At 34.4% G+C, this 17,341-nt stretch overlaps 1 protein-coding gene across 4 annotated transcripts in view; it reads right to left on the bottom strand.

Moving 5' to 3' along the window:
- The window catches only part of LOC150109060 (uncharacterized), a 339,899-nt gene that overhangs the window by 72,090 nt on the left and 250,468 nt on the right, over positions 1-17,341 (bottom strand). The gene's annotated exons all lie outside the window — the stretch shown is intronic.

Raw genomic sequence — 17,341 nt, forward strand, 5'->3', positions numbered from 1 at the left:
CTGGAAATTAGTAAAACAAAATGAAGTTTTTGTATTATCTAATTTTTATTTCAATTATTTTTTTCTAAAAGCCTCATTGAAAATGAACTATTTAAGTTGAATACAACTTGTAACAAATCATATCAAGAAGTACAGTTTACATTATACAAACCTTAAGAAAAATCTTATTATATTCTTGTTTACAATCATATCTTACTTTTGCAAACAATTGCATGTATCTGAAATAATTCAATACTTCAATAGCTGCTTTTTATATACACAGCTGTGGACTATCACAAGTTGCTCTCAGCAGCCATTATATATGTAAAGCATGAACACCAAGTAATACAGTATAAAATTCATATTATAGTAGCTCATATTATTAAGAAGACTCATTACAGTGGCATCCTTGAACTGGTCAGTACTGCTTAGCTGTTTTAATCGCTTCTAATCAACTACACATGTTCAACTACCTTATTCATTTAAGTTACCAGATTATATGCATGCATGATCATATTCTGCTAATATATTCAGCAATCAGTTCTGCCCAAACCTGCACCATTAAAGGTGGTACAGTTTTTGGCGCGCACACGCACACACACTTATAATTATAGATAAGTATCATCATCAACTACACATGTTCAACTACCTTATTCATTTAAGTTACCAGATTATATGCATGCATGATCATATTCTGCTAATATATTCAGCAATCAGTTCTGCCCAAACCTGCACCATTAAAGGTGGTACAGTTTTTGGCACGCACACACACTTATAATTATAGATAAGTATCATCATCAATTAATAAATGCAATTCACTTAAGTTGGAAATTATATGACATGCAGTTTCAAGTTTTAGGTAAAATTTTCATTTAAAATAAATATTTATTTGTCTTTGCAGTATAGAATTCATACACATATACTTGCTTTTAAAAATGCTGTATATAAATGGATTGTTTTCTGGATCAAAGAGAAGTGTGTGTGTGTGTGTGTATATATATATATATATATATATATATATATATATATATGTGTGTGTGTGTGTGTATATCTAATGATATTTCTATTTTATGATTATAAAATCATATATTATCTATGAAAATGTCAAGAGAAAACAAATGCAATCATTGCAATCAATGACTGCATATAAAACTAGCAGAATTGTATATTGAGTGTTTAAGAACAGAATCCCTTAAAGTTGGAAAACTAGAAAAATCATCTTTCTATATAAGAAGGTGATAAAACTGATATAAGAATTATAGGCTTATAACTCTTTTCCCAGTGCTCCATAAGTTTATTACAAAAATTATAGATGGCAGAATAAACAATATATTAAATTTCCATCAATCAAAAGAACAGGCATGTTTCAGAACATCCTTCTCAACTTTAGTTCATTTACAAGATTTAAATCAAGTAATGGGGAAAAAAAAAAGTATATAATAAAATAAATTAAAGATGCCAAAAAATTATATTTTTGATTTCATCCTTTATCCAAATCTAAGAACACAAAGTTTGCAAGTGAAGTAATTTCATGACTGCGCTACTTGTATATAGAGGCTAATGACATCACATCAATTGCCTTAGTATCCCACAAAGCAATGCATTATGGGAAGGGCCACTATCCAGACCAGTTTACCTTTGAAGTGAAAAAGTAAAGAGATGTTCATCATAGGCTTAGGGTAGTTAGTATAGGAGTGTAAGAGAGACTGATAATATTAGGAGAAAAAAAAAAAAGAAAAGACAGATGAGAGATAAAGAAAAAGGCCTCAACTCTTTTATAGCATTATACAGCCATAGGCCATCAGTTTTCCTTTTTCACCAGTCTCATGCACATGAACAACCAAAAGACCAATTGAAACTAAAGTGCAAAGGTGATTGATACTGAGGTGATTAGCTTTATCTGAGTTAACCACCTTGAGTTGGCCTTCTTTTCAATTCCAAGACCACATTGAACTAAGAGGATGAAACCATTTAAAAGAACTCTCATAGTAAAAATAGACAGAATTTTATCTCTTCATGGTGAATATTGCATAATTTGGGTGGTCTACGCCAAAAAATATATCTCCTAGAATGCTTTTTTCTAAATAAAAAAAAAAATTGTCTAACTGAACAATAAAATATTAATAAAGCATTTACATGTCACATTGCTGGTTTTCAAATCCATGTTTCTTCTTAATCTTGCATAAATGGTATTTTAATTCATTAATTATAAAAATCAAAATTCTCTTCCCATTGCTGACAGGTGGTAGTGGTGGGTGCAGGTGACAAAAAAAAAAGAAACTGTTGTGTAGTAAGTAATGGAATGCACAACACATTACATAATCTGTTCCAGATATGTAGGGCAAGAGGGCAGCTGTAGAATGCATGTTCTACTGTTTCCAATCAGTAACAGATGTGACAGATTGGATCTCCAATGTTCAAGTATCTCCATTTGTTGGTATTAACTGGAAGACGACCGTATGCAATTCTCCAAGCAAGTTCCCTCCTGTTAGGTATCCTTGAAATTTTGATAAGTTATGAAACAAAGTGTTGTTGTCAGTACCCAACTTTGGAAGTTCATGGCAAAACTGGTTAAAGATTTCTTTATACCAAATTTTACTTTTTCTGAATGGAAAGAATGTCAATGTCAGAATGTAGCAATCTTAGAGTTAAGCACAGACGTTGTAGTATTCAGGAACAATCTCAGCTTTTGGACCTTCATAATCATTTACTGTAAACAGGAGAAGATGAAAACTCAAGTAGTACCAGAGAAGGTCTGCACATGTCTGATTGGTCTGCAACATTTTATGGATTTTTGAAGCTGTATTGATTAAATAGCAAAATTTTAAGGCTGGAAGCCCAAAGTCTCCATGTTTCTTTGATAGTTAAAGAAATTCCTGTTTAACTTCTTGTATCAGTGGGACCAAAAAAATTGCACAAGCTTGCTATATAATCCCTTTTCTTCAGCTTCTGTAATGTCTGCAATATTTATTATGTACTACCGAGCAGAGAAGATTATGATTTTAAGTACTATGGCTTTAGAAGAAAAGGAAAGTGGCCCAATTTTCCAGTCTTCTAAGATTTCAATGTTCTTGTATATAAGTTCTTAAACTGGTAATATTCGGAAAGTAGAATAGAGAATTCCAAGTATAGTGAGGGATTCTCTCTCTTAGGAGTTAGTCCTTTCCAAAAACTTTCAATTTTGTCTTGTCTGCATTAGCAGTTAATCCACTGATCTTGTTGAATTTTTTCAAAATATACCAAAAAAAAAAAAAAAATGTATATGGAATCAATATCCCTCAAAGTACCCACTACATCATTGGCATATGCTGATACTTTATTTTCCTTCATAGTTGAAAGAACTGTTAATCCTTTCACAGCATGTGTATTGTCGGCTTCCTGCAAGAAAGGTTTAAGAACCAATGCAAGGAGAATGGACTAAGGGGGTAACCTTAACTCTTTTTTGAATTTGACTGGGTATGATAGGAACCTGTGGATAGTTGAATTGGCAAAGGCTCCTTTAATAAAGGATAGAAGTGTTTTACCTACACCAATTTGCTGAATACTTGAGTAAAGTCTACTGATAGCACTGCCATTGGCTGCTTTTTTGTATTAACTAAGCAGATTACATCATGTAGTAGAAACAGATTAAATTCTACTGCTCAGCCTGGAACTCCAAACACTTGTGTGCTCTTAATTACATATCTCAGTCCTTCTTTGAGCCTGTTATTGAATGTGGAAAAATATCTTGTAGTCAGTATTAGATAGAGAACAATATGGCTTGCTTCAAATTCACTTGGCTACCTGACAAGAGAAAAGAATTGAATAGTATAACCAGAATGGGAAGAATAAAATCCCAGGCCTCACAGTAAAATTCTATCTCTAGACCAGTGGTTCTTAACTGGTGTTCCCTGGAACATTTGTGTTCCGTGAACTGGTTGCAAGTGTTCCGCCGGTGAAAGATGTCACATGACATAGTTCTGAGTGTAATTGGCTACTCTGATCCTAACAACTGAAGACTGCTATTGCAGGATATATTATATCTACGCATCATTTTTCGCACAGAGAATCCCTAGTTTCAAAAACATTACCGGCAATATTAAAACATGTACTGACCAAGTTGTAAATGTAGTAAATTACATCAAGTCAAGACCTTTAAAAGCATGCCTTTTTAAAAAACTTAGCATATCTATGGAAGTAAAGTACGAATCTTTGCTTTTGCACACTGAAATAAGATAGTTATCCAGGGGTAAAGTGCTATACCAAATATTAGAACTTAAGAATGAATTATTGGCCTTTTTTTATATGAAGGTACAGATGCTTTTGTCTTCAAAATGATATTTGGTGTGCTAAAATGGCATATTTAGCCGATATTTTTAATTACTTAAATAGCGTTAATACAAGCATTCAAGGGAAAAATGAAAATATTTTGACATCCACTGGCAAATTGTCAGCTTTTCAGAAAAAAGTCTCTCTTTGGAAAAACCTCATATCAGAAAAAAATACAATAGATATATTTCCGTAGCTCAATAATAAAAATGTCGAGGGAATTATTTCCATTATAACAGAACATTCAACAATATTGGAAGAAAAGATTTCAGGAAGGAAGTTACTTTCCTTCCTTAAATATACACAATTATGACTGGATACGAAATCCATTTGGCACAGTTAATACATCGAGTTGTGAATTTTCGTTACAAGAAGAACAATTAGTTATAGTTCGCCCACCGATTTGAGGTCCCTCGACACTTCTGCACATGTCCGAAAAAGGAGAATCCATTCCGATAATAGGGTAATCAGTCTGTCTTCTGGGATGTAATAATAAACAAACTGAGTTTGTTTATTATTAAAAATAACAAACTGAGTTTGTTTATTATTACAGGTCGGAAAATTTAGTTTTTCTTTTACGAACATTGCTGTTTTTAAAGTGTAACTATTTTGCTTGTATAACAGTTGGAAAAATGTACGTAGAGTGTTAATATGTGCAAATACTGCGTTCTACATAAAACAATGTCACTTCGCTCCATGATAAGTTTCCTTTTATTCTGGGACTTTTTAAAACAAAATCCGATTTCATGAAGTATTTTCCTTAAAGTTTCTCTTTTCCAAGGAAAATTAATTTTTTCTTTAAGCACAGGAATCAATTTCGGAACAGTTGGCACTCTTTTCTCGACCACGTAAAATTCGTGAATAGCTCTTCTTATAACATCTACATCAAAATCATTCAAAGCTACGGTTTCGATGGTTTTCTTTCTCTGGCGCTTTTTTTTTAGGAGATTTAAATTTTGGCTTACCTTCACCTTTTGATTCCCTACGGATTCCCTTTTAACAGTCGACCTCGATATGCCCGCAATTGCACTTGCATGTTTTATGACTTGAGAAAGGGGAACAAGAAGACGGCCTTCTGACGATTCTTTTTCGCAGAATGTCAGCACATTATTCAATATTCTTTTGCAAGAGCTACTGAAATGTGTAACAATATAACTTTTGACTGTACTGGATCCATCATACAAATTAATAATAAAAAAATAATGCAAAATGAGAACAACAAAAATCAAGCTAGTACTAGTACAGTGACAGACAAGAAAGCACGTGATTTCGCGTGTTGGCGACCAATTCGTACATCCTTCATTTGTTTCTCCCCTTCAGCATGAATCGACTATTCTTGGCACCAAGCCAAGAAGGGATCTAGAAATGGTGGGCGAACTATACCTTGTCAACAAATTGTACTCTAAAAATGAAATTCTCTGAAATAACTCTTGAAGAATTTTGGATTTTTGTCCAAGCCGGCTCTCTCCACAAGGGCACTGGAAATTTCGTTAGTTTTCAACATCATATCTGTGTAAGCTCAGTTTCTCAATATTAACCAATATAAAAACTAAAAAGCGTAAACAACTTACTAATATAGACAAAGAGATAAGGGTAGCTATATCACATATTAGACCTGATATTGCTGAATTCTGCAAAAGCCGACAAGCTCAAGTATTGCATTAAAATAAGTTCCATTTTTATGAAAGGCAAGTCCATGCATATCTTTATTGTTAGTTTTATGACCCTAATGCTTTTGGTGTTCCCCAAAATTTTCTTATAATCAAAAGTGTTCCATAACTCCGAAAAGGTTAAGAACCACTGCTTTAGACCAGGGGTCGGCAGCCTTTTCAGACTCGCGGGCCACATTCAACTTTTATTTTTAATAATTGGGCCGCAAGCATTTAATTAAGTGAAAATAGTGAGTGAAAAAAAAAAAAAAAAACTCAAGTTATCAATTTTTATTATATCAATCTTATCCCCACTCATGATGACTCACACGGTTGATTCACGCCAAGTTGCACAGCGATATCACGAAGTATATTAAAATTTTATACCTATTATATGAATAACAAATTAAAATAAATTTTTAATTCATTATTCATATTATAATGAATAATGAATTAAAATTATTATTTAAATAATTTAACATATGGGCAATATGCCATGTAAGTATGGTCAACCTTTTATGGGCCGTGAAAAATGCACGTTTGGGCCACATGTGGCCCGCCAGTTGCCGACCCCTGGGGTCCTGGGGATTTTCTTGTCTGGCATTCTTTATAGACTGTGGTAACTTCAGATGGTGTAATGGGTCTGTCTTCATCTTGGATATGAACAGGAAAACCATTAATGTTCCAAGAGTTATAATTTCCCACAGTACTACTGTGTTCAAACAGATTTGTATAGTTTTTTTGAAAGCGGTCAAGGATGTCTGGAGTGGTGGACATATCCTCCCCATCAATGCAGATTTGAACAATAGTCCTTTCTTCACAGAATTTAGTGAATTGTCTATTAAAGAACGCAGCTGAAGGGCTACCTGCTAAGTGCTGCTGTATTCTTATTTTAAAACTTCTTCCTTTTACTTGTTTCTGCCTTTTCACTTCTATCTCTGTTAATGCTTCTAATGATGTTGCTACATTCTATACCATTGCGTTGGTTTGCTACAAATCAGCCTCTCTCTTTATAAAGGTCTTTCAACTTTTTTCTTTCAAGGAAAGCCTGTTCCTTTTCCCATTCAATCATATTATGTTTTACTGCTTGTGTGAATTTTAACTACATGTCCCAGTTTGGTTGAAAAGATCAGTAGAAAATTTGGTGGAAGTCTCCATGGTCCTGAACTGATCTCTACTTGTTCCATTCAGCAGAATTTAAGTAAAACTGGATAATGATCTGACATGTTGATGTCCAAATGTTTTATCTGAATTATCCTATTTATAAGGGAAGAAGAGATATAAATCTGATCAAGACAGGTAGCAATACCTTGATTCATGTATATGTAAGCCTGGAGATTACGATTGTGAATCTTCATAGTTGAGCATTATCAGGGCATATCCCACTTTTCCACTCCTTGGGTGTCTTCCCATTTTGTTCAAAATGGGGTTTTTCAATACAATTCCACTCTCCAACTACTATGATGTAGTGGGCACCATATAAATACGGTTGAAATTCCTGGAAGAATTTTAGTCTAACTGTTCCACTGGATGGAGCATAAACATTTATAAACCTTATTACGCATCCACAATATTTCCAGTCTATTGTCAAGATTCCCCTTTCTATATCCCTTTGGATATTACAGAATAACCCAAGGAGGGGGACAAGATCCTAATCTAGCTCTGTTAAATATTCCAAAGCACGAATAAGAAAGACATGAATATTTATCTGTTAAAGTTTTCATATCTTTATATCTGCAGAAGCATGGAGAAACAAAAACCTGATATTGGTGGAGCATAATTTTCCATATAGCTTCTTGTTTAACTTGCCTGTGGAATCCTCGTACATTTAATGAGGCAATGCAGAAAGGAGATGATATGATTAGTGAAGTGTCTAACTTCTAGATTTTGGATGAATCTGATGAGGGTTTTCAATCTGTGAAAGAACAATTGTGCATCCTGCTTGTAATTTGTTTTCTTCAGTTTTTTAGAGCTGCTTTCCATTATGTCAATTTCATAGGTATTATTTCTGGGAAAATTCCCATGTTACTCCTCTAAGAAAATATTATTTTTATGACTATTTAGTCCATATTTGCTTAGGAGTTCATGCCTATTACTCTTGATTTGGAAGCTAGTTATTTTCTTTTCATGTAGATGATACTCATACTGAGAAAACCTTAAATTAGCAAACATTCTTCTTATTATTTTTTAACCATTTTATTAAAATAATTATTTTAATTATTTTTCTTTAATTGTATCTCTTGCTTTCCCTTTATTAGCATCAGATGGTTCCTCATAGTCCATGAGGTCTTCCGAACCTGAGGAGTCTTCATTTGACAATCCACAACCTTCTCCATCTTTACATTTTTAATTATTTTGTCTTCTTTTAGATTTAGTTCCTTTTTTAAATATATCTTAATTTTATTTTGTTTATCCTCAATTTTTTTTTTTTTATTAATTCATCTTTTCTTTTTGATGATCTTGTCTGCATATTAAGTTCTCTTCATTGTCCTAGTTGTTTTCCTGTTTCTTCTCCAGTTTCTCCTTGTATAACAGTCATTTGTTTGCATTTTGTTTGTATCTGTTCATTTGTTATACTATGTTCATTATTGGTAATTTCAACTAATGTTGTTCCATCCATATTTGACTGGGAAAGTGGCTCCTGCAGTTCTGGAATTTTTGGGACTAATTTCTGGCTCTTTTGGTCACTCAATTTTTGTGATTTTACCAAGCACAGTTTGTTTGAAAGTGTCGTCTTTACCAGACTGAACTGGAAGATCTGGGAACCCTTCTTTATCTCTGATAATACACTGTTCTAATTGGGTCTACCGGTGCTCCCCACTTTTTCAGTGAAAGCTCTGAAAGGACAGGTGTTAATACAACGTTCAGAACATGCAATTCTGACAGGGTTTGAGATAATGATTAGCAATATGTCTGATCTCTGTACAGTTGAAACATTTAGCTTTGGAGCAGTTGCTTTCCCTTTATTAGCATCAGATGGTGCTCCCACTTTTTCAGTGAAAGCTCTAAAGGACAGGTGTTAATGCAATGTTCAGAACTTATGCGATTCTGACAGGGTTTGAGATACTGATTAAAAATATGTCCGATTTCTCTACAGTTAAAACATTTAGCTTTGGGGCAGTTGCCAACCAAGTGATCATATGAACCACAACTCAGACACTCCGGGATAGTTCACCATAACTTGTATTGTACCGATGTTGACAAAATTTGGTACGGGCGTCTTCATATCCATTGTGAAGGTGACCTCACCAGAAAACCAGTTTGGATCTTCACCTGATATGTCCTTTCGTATGTTACTGATTTTACCCCATTTCGAGAATGTCTGGATAAGAATTTCATTATTATATACATTCTATATATTCTATTGGAAATCTTTCAATTTTTACTCTTTTAGCCTGGCTTCCCATCATTACAGGAATTACTGTGCTACCTTCAAATGTAAAACCCTGTAATAGTTTATCCCTCGATTCCACATCTTTAACTACAATTAAATATTTTCCTCCTTCATATGGAGCGAAAGAATAAATCTTACTAGCTCCAACTATCTCTTTTAAAACCTTAGTCACCTGCTTCACTTCTTCACATCCTGTTATTTCAATTCCTAGAATTCACAACCTTGGAGGAACTGGTACCATTACAACAGGGGTAAAAACACTAAAACTTCTGTGTTTAATTGTAGGGGGGGGGGGGTAACAACTGCAAGGATTTTCTTATGATCAAAACCAATAAAATAAATCAAAGTGAAAAACAAAGGAAAGAAAACCAGAGTGAGTACTTATCTTGCCAAAAGGAAAGGTCCAGTCATAAGACTGAAAATTAAATAATGCTGTGATATGGAAACAATTCTACGCCACCAGCAAATACTATATTTGAGCTACTATGAAATGGTGGCCATGATAGATTTTAATATATATTTAAAAAAGCCAGTGCTAGTGGGGACAAAACCACCACTAGCACCAGCGAAATAAAATCAAAGTGAAAAACAAAGGAAAGGAAACTAAAGCACTTATCTCACCGACATCAGAGATGTCATCAGTGGCAGCCATACCCAGTAGTGATACAAAGGTAATGTAGAAATCATATATCTCCCATACAGGTGTTTCACACCTCATTACAAAATACCGTGGATTAGAGATAGATATTGAAAGTTTTGTCACTTGGTATTACTATAAATTAAAGATGGCAATAAATTATATTCGTGTTTTCATCCTTTATCCAAGTGTAAGCAAACAAAGTTTGCACGTGAAGTAACTTCATGATTGGGCTACTTGTATATAGAGGCTAACGACATCACATCAATTGCCTTAGTAGCTCATAATGCGAGACACATATCCTTACAGACATATAAATATGGATAAATCAAAGAATATTGAAATAGTGAGTTCACAAAAAATATCTAAGATAAATCATTACAAACAACCATAAACTAGATAATGAAATTTCAGCTAGAATAACAGCAGGATGGAAAGTTTTAAACCATTATAGAGATATTTAAAAGCAATTTACCAAACTGCCTAAAAAAGAAAAAAATCTACAACCAGTGCATACTCCCAACAATGACCTACGTAATGAAACTTGTAATCTGACTTTAAAAAAAAACACCTAGAGAAATTGAAAACACATAAAAAGATGGAAAGAGTTTTGGGAATAGCCCGGTTAGATAAAAAGCATAATACTTTGATATGGAAGCAAATGATGATAATAATGGGCACTGTATTAGTACTAAAATGCAACAAATGGCACTGGGCAGGGCATTTGATGAGAATGTCTGAAAACAGAAGGACAAAGAAAAAAAAGAATGGCCACACCTATAATTGGTTATCAGAAACCAGCCAGACTCATAAGATGGGATGATGAGATAAGTTGTTAGACATTTACGGTGGACAGATGTACAACACTGGCCAAAATGGAAGCAGCATAGAGAGGCATTTGTCCAGCAGTGGAGTGAAGAAAGCTGCTGATGATGCTTCTTTGATCAGTCAAGGAAATTGACAGCATTTCATGTCCACAATTCCAGCTAAATCAAATCATTCTGCAAGTACTGCATATCAGCTGCATTGCTGATTACCTTGCCTATCTTTGCATCATTAACAAACAGTTGCACATCTACTGTCAAATCCACTTGAGTTGCTGTTGACATTCTTAATTGTTACTTCTCAGAGTATGTGTGGTGGTGGCATTGGCTAACTTTCTTTTTGAATCCTGATATGACATGTTTTGTTCTGTTTTAATTTTTTGATGTTTTAATCTTTTTCATCTTTCCACTTCTGACATGAATGAAAGTGAGCTGGATGATCTCCCTGACAGTCGATACATTTAGATTTTTTTGCAGACCAAGATTTGTAATCATGCTTTTTACTACAACATCGGGCAAAGGTGGCAGAACCATGACTGGCAGTTTGGGCATGCCCATATTTCTGACATTTAAAGCATGTTAGCAAATTAGAAATGTACACTCTAACAGACAGTTGAGATACCCTGCTTTTAGAGATGTTGGAAGTTTAGGTGTATCAAAAGTAAGGATGATATTCCTGGTTGGAACCAGGTAACCATCCCTATGTATCAGGATGCATCTCACACCCATCACTCCCTGATCTTTAAGCTCTGTACATATCTCATCAGGAACATCAAGGAGATTCCATTCTGATATCATTCCTCTACAAGAATTGAGTGTTTTATGAAATGTTAATGTGACTGGAATTCCACCCACTGATGTTGCTCTCAGTAGTTTCTCGGAATGTTGCTGACAAGATGTTTCCACAAGGATATCACCAGAACATAATTTCTTAACAGTTTTGGAAGGTCCTACCCATCCTTCTAAACCCTTCTGAATGAAAAAGGGTGACATTTTCACTATTGGCTTTTCATCTGTTGCATGGATAATCAAAAACACCAGTACAATTATGCTAGTATCATATATCTTTTATTTTGTACTTAAGTTACCAAACTCTGTATCTATGGTATCAGTACTTGGTTGGGATTTTATTAGGGTCCCTAAAATGTTTGGGGGATGAAGAATTCATGCTGAAGGAGTTATTGGTTCAGCACCAGAGCTTCTAACCTACCACAGAGCCACACATGGATATCCAGTGACCAGCAAGTAATGACTATGCTCGAGAGTGGAACACCAAGGCCACCCCTGGATGCTACACAAGCACAACAGCATACCTTACATCCTGACCTTGGACTATGGGGTGAGAAGCTTACTATAACACCGTTGACCCTTCCAGACAAGCCCACTAGCCAAAACAGAGATCAAAGTAGTGTAAGACTACCATTGTAAGATCCCCCTTTCTGGATGTCCACGGGTCGTACTGTACGAAAAACACAGCAGCAGGGTGTTGGATCCTAGTGGTGGTGGTGGTCTGGAAGAAAGGGCAGTAAAAAAAAAAAGACACAGGAGAATATGGGAAGAAAAGCAAAGAAAGACAGGAAGAATGAAAAGGGACAGTATTATCATTGGGCAGTTCCCTCCACAGGGAGGGGGAAATAGTTGGATAACTTATGCAGACATTCTTGCACATATTTGATAAGTCCAAACTGGATGAACACAAAATTGTTCTTTCCTCATAATCATTTCCATGATAATGCACATTCCTATTATTAACATAGTTATATAACATTGTTGCTCTTACACATAGATTCTTACCATTACTCCCATCATAGTTTCCCTGACTCTCTGTTAGGTCTTCATACCAATTAATAATTTCTCAAGACCTCTGATATGAAACACATTCAAGTGTAGGATGTCCCTCTTTTACAAATCTATTCTTCCCTCAAAACTCACTCCAAACATCAAAAAACTTGAATTCATTCCTTCTACCCAGCTATGCATCAGATCATTTGCCATCACAGCCCTTCTAATTCTTAATTCATTTTTATTATATAGGTATCCCTTGCTTAACACGGTGAAATTAAATGCGGCAATCCCTTGATATACGCCGCAAGAGTTTTGATTAATACGCCTTTAACCCTGCGGAGCTTGCAGCTGATCTGACAGATACATGCAAAATGTTTAATATAAATATTCTTACACAATTAAGTGTATAGCTTGAGTAGCTGTGCATTCATATGTTACAAGTGATATTTCGCTGTTTTTTGCTTTCAGTTTAATTTAACACATGTTATGTAAAGGTTTGTGATATTTGACAGTAAACTGTATCTGAGAGATACCGTGACCTCCGATGTCAGTATAGTATGGTTTAGTTTTTTATTTTTTATTCTTTGTCCAAAGTTTTATATGATAAATAAGACTTTGGCTCTCTATTTCAGTAATTCATGATGGTTTATTTACTGAAAATAAATAAACCATCATGAATTACTGAAATAGAGAGCCAAAGTCTTATTTATCATACATGTCCTCTAGGAGATGTGCTTTACATTATGGAAAATACTAAGGAAAGGAATCTGGAGCTTACTTCACTTTACTACGAGTTGCCCATAAGTTTGCTTATGCTTGCATCTGCCAAAACTTTCAGTTTCTATATATTCGGCACGAAACTCTTGTAGTTTCCATATTCGGCTATGAAAAAATGTAGGATTCAATATTCACTTAATTTGTACCATCATGTATTATATATGCAGTGTTTTTTTCTTTATATTTTATTGCTTTTTTGCTAAGGTCTGGAGAGTCATTTTGCTTGTTATCGTAGAATTTATGCCGATAAGAAAAAAACTAAAACTGTTCGAACAACTTTTGATAACTTCTTTTGATAAAAAAATTGCAGTAAATAATAGGTACAAGTATTTATTAAACATTTACTTTGCATTCATTTTTTTATCTTTCCTAAACGATAAAACGAATTATTAATACAGTAATCGATCATGGACGAATTGTAATTTTTACCATTGATTATTAGATTTGATTAATGCAATTTTGATATATGCGGTAACATCGAGGGATTAATTAACCGCGTTAATCGAGGGATACCTGTATATAGATAACATACAATTTTCCCTTTCTCACTCTTCACTTTTGCTTTGTTCAACAAACCTTTCATTAATTAAGTCATACATACCTACTAGAATTACAATCTCTTTTGCTTTGCTTTTAAATTATGTTTGTTATATTTTTAATTTTTGCTCCAAGAAAACTTCAGTAACCTAGTCATGAATGGAATGTTTTATGACAGAGTTACCATACCAAATAATATCTTTCTTTTTATAATCGACTTTACTAATTGATTTTCATTACATGTTATCTTACCTGATTCCATGGTTTATTATTTCTTATTTTGCTGCTTAATTTTCTTGTCCTCCCCATGTTCCTTTAAACACCTCTCAACTTTCTGTAATTCCTGTATTATCTGTCTAACGATCTGGTTTAATTTTGTGATTTCAGAGTTTAATTCAATTTCAACATCCTCAAGTTTTTTTTCAGCAAGGCAAGCATTCTTGTTCTCACAATGAAATAACAAAACCACAGTAATAAACTTTAATGAAATGCAGAGATATTTCATACTGAAACTAACAGTACATTGTCAGTGTGTGAAACAAGTGATTAAAAAAAAAAAAAAAAAAACCAGAAATACAAAATAAATGTGACTGGTTTACCAATTAAAAATGGGTGCCACATGCTAGAGAAGTAATATTAACCATGGACTACTCACCCTTTTTTGGACATCATCACTGCTCATCTGGGGTATGTTGTCACCCCATGACATTTCTTTCCCCCCTCCCTCCACTATAGGTAATTGAAACTGTTATTGTGTTCAGATAGCCTAAGCTATTAACAGATTTTACCTACTATGATATTTTAAAAGGGGAAAATAAAACACAACATTATGCAATTTTAAATTTTTACTAATGTTTACCAAGTGTCATACTTTCTAACGAAAACATAAAAAAAATGAATATATCCTAATTTTTCTTGTGCAAATGTGTTGTTAGATTTCAAATGACAAACTTATTTACACAAAACAACAATGAGTGTCAATAATTGATGTTTGCTTTAGTAATATATTACATTACACAAAAATAAAACATTTTTCTACCATGTGAATGATTTGTAGTTGGTAAATCTAATAAAAGTTTAAAGAAGACTAAAACAAAATCAGTTTATAAACCATGTAGAACGTTAATTCTTTCTAGCACATTCATCACAAATGTCTTTCCCGTGATTCACACACACAAAAATGTCACATACTGAACAACAGACTTTTGTTTTCCGATCCTGCTCGTGGACAGATCTGACATCTAGCTTACTTCTTCGCTTTTGGTTCTGGGGAGTCCCTCAGCAGGACCAGCATTGGTGTCTTAATTGCCTTGGATGTTCAGAACTTTCTTTATGATATTCGTAAGTTCTCTAGACAGTGGCTGAGCCAGTCTCCTTTTCATGTGTGGTGTCGCAAGATTCAAGCCCAAATTCTAATAGTATTGGTGCCTAATCATCTTTTTCTTAGTTGCTGACTGGAGAATTATCTGTGAGTTGATTCCTGCTTGATCCAGCATCCCATAAAAATAGTACAGAGGCCATCTTCTGGTTTTGCGGCTTGTTGTATAGTTGTGAGCCATCTGGTCGAAATTGTCAACACCATCTTTCGTGTTGTTATACAAAAGTATAACTTCTGGTTTCTTAGAGACCTCAATCAACTTTCTTGTCACTATGCAGTGTTGATAGCATGAGCACAGACTTCCCCCTTCTTTGGACAAAATGATACTAATGTCTTTTCTTGGTCAAAAGCGAACTGTGAAGCCAGCACTTCTTTCTTCTTATTAGGCTGAAATGATGCAGGAATTTTTGGTTTGTTCTTTCTAAGTGTACCTACTATGGTAAGGTCATGAACATCTTTGAACATCGTTTCTACTAGAGAAATAGAAGCAAACCAGTTATCCATGGTTATGTTTCACTTTGTTCCATGGATTGCTTTAGATAGAACTTTTACATAGTACATAGGGAGCAGCAATGGATTTGGTCCACGATTCTCTTTCCCAACGTATGGGATAGCTGTGAGCATGTAGAATGTTCTAGTATCACACATACAAACTATTTTCATTCCGTATTTGTCAGGTTTACTGGGAATGTAGACATGGAAAGGACAATTTCCCCTAAAAGACAAGAGCTGTTCGTCAATAGTACAGTATTCATGAGGAGTGTATGATGCAGTGCAGTGGCAAATGAATTTCTCCCATAGAACTCTTATAGGTGCAAATTTATCCTCGCAGTCCCTAAGATCTTTGTCATTGAAACAAAGACAGTTTATCAAGAATCACAATTTGCTTATAACAGCACGATAAATTGATGCACCAAAAGGAGACCACATTTCTTTTGTATTTAGATGGTTGTCTTTTTGTTGACTGGAAATGTACAAAAGTCCGATTAGGGCTCTATTTTCAATGTCGTCGGTTGAACCTGTGAACTTCTTATCTGCAGTATATGACACTTTCTGTCACAAATTTACTCGTATGTTTCACAATCATATCAATCATTTCCTTTGTAAAGAAAATGTCCCAGGCCTCAGTCTCATTTTCCACTTTTTTTGCTTCACCCTGTCACTCAGGAATTCTCGAAACTATGTTACGAGAAGTCATTCTGGATTAGAAGACCACTTGCTTATTAAATAATTTAAGGAATTTACAATGTACACTGGATATAAATTAAATTAAACTTTAATTTATATTTCCAATATTTTGGCAACGTCATGTTGCCATCTTCACAGGAACTTAAAATAAAGACACGTGCACGCAGGCACTACACACAGTAAATGAGGACGAAGAAGGAAGCTATTGTTTCTCATATAAATTAAAGTTTAATTTAATTTATATCCTGTGTATGTTGCAAATTCCTTAAATTATTTAATAAGCATGTTTAACCAACGTCTAAGCCTTTCTACGAGAATTAGAAGACCACTTACAGGACCAGAATCATGACCAATGTCATCTTCATCTTCTGAAGCACTTTGTTCAGATGCATAATCAGGATCACACTCAACATGGTCTTCTTCATCATGTTCATTATTGTCACTATCGTATTCAATTTCATAATCAGGAGGGAGGGTTTCGTTCAAAACAGTATTAATGAGATCTTCAAAACATTCATCATTGACAGTCATAGAAATAACCGTGGTGTCTAACACATTTAACACACACACACACTAATGCTCACTGGGGTATGCTATCACCCCAACAATCTCACAGAACGACACGTACTTCATGAACTACACTCACTCACTCACTGATGTGGAGAACGATTGTTGGTTAGAATAAAGCTGGGTTGGGGAAGCGCTGTGCACATCTGCGACTAATGTGTAGAAGAAAATGGAGACACCTTGGGTAATGCATCACCCCAGAGAGCATTGTAGGGTTAAAAAACTATTTTGAATATTTACATAAAATGAGAATCACTCAAACTTTTGCTGTTAATTCAGTTTCAGGTTAGGCCAGTGTAAAAGCTTCACAACTTTATT

The sequence above is a fragment of the Typopeltis vanoorti genome, chromosome 2, assembly GCF_054136105.1.
Source record: "Typopeltis vanoorti isolate ZY-2024b chromosome 2, IOZ_Tvanoo_1.0, whole genome shotgun sequence".
Classification (NCBI taxonomy): Eukaryota; Metazoa; Arthropoda; class Arachnida; order Uropygi; family Thelyphonidae; genus Typopeltis; species Typopeltis vanoorti.